The following is a 1,136-nucleotide window of genomic DNA, read 5'->3' on the forward strand; positions in this document are numbered from 1 at the left end:
TTTATTGAAAAATGACATTGTTATTAATAGGATTTTTTAAAGATAATTTTATTAACTGAATTAAATCTAATAACTTTTATTTTAAGCTAAAATATATTAAAATTATCGGTAGCTATAAAATAATAAGCGATTAAATTACATGCATTATTTTGGATATTTTGCTATGAATATAATTTAATTTAGGTGGGAACTTTTAAACATTTTCTTATAAATTAATTCTTCTACTCTTTTAATACAAAAAATCTTTATGTGTGCAATTTTTAATTACACAAATAAATTTTTATATGTTTAATAAAATTTTATTGTATTTTTGTACATCAAAAAGACAATTTTTTATTTAAATTTATTTTATTATTTTTTGAAGTACAGTCAAAAATTTTAATTTACTATTGCTTTAATTAATAAATTATCTATCTATCATTTCTTAGATAGCTTTCAAATCAATTAATTTTCTATTCAGATACTGAATTCCTCTGAGGGTGCGGAGTTCTAGGAATTAAGAATACTTAAAAAAATAGAAAATATTAAAAAACCTTAATTTTTTAAGTAGTTGAATTATATTGTGAGGATTTTATGTAAAATATATTATTTAAAAACATCAAAATTTTGATTTGGTAACACTAAATTTAGATAAATAATAGATATATTTTTGATATTAAAACAATTTAACTAAAATTTAGTTTTTTTATAATAAATATTTTAATTTTAATGATTTAATTTAGCTCTTATTTATTATTTCTTTCTTATCAAGTTCAAATTAATTAAATTCCTTTTTTAAAGTATAAATTCTATAGGATAATCTGTGAATCATTATCAAAATTTATGAGTTATTAAAATTTGAGAAACAAAAAATTATTATGAAAAGAAACAGATAAATTGGAATTTAATTTAATTTTATAATGAATGTAGAAAATATTAGTTTTATTTTTTAAATTTTTTTGTTGATTTCTGAATTAATTAAGATTGATTATCTATGCCTAATATTAGTTTAATAGTTTTAAAGTTAAGTTTATTTATCATAAAAAATATAATTGAACAAAAATTTTCTGTTAAAAATAATGAATAAATAATTTTTCGAAAATTTAAATTTCATTTTATCAAGAAAATAAATTAAATATTTATTTATTATTAAAAAA

The sequence above is a fragment of the Tetrahymena thermophila genome, assembly GCF_000189635.1.
Source record: "Tetrahymena thermophila SB210 genomic scaffold scf_8253908, whole genome shotgun sequence".
Classification (NCBI taxonomy): domain Eukaryota; phylum Ciliophora; class Oligohymenophorea; order Hymenostomatida; family Tetrahymenidae; genus Tetrahymena; species Tetrahymena thermophila.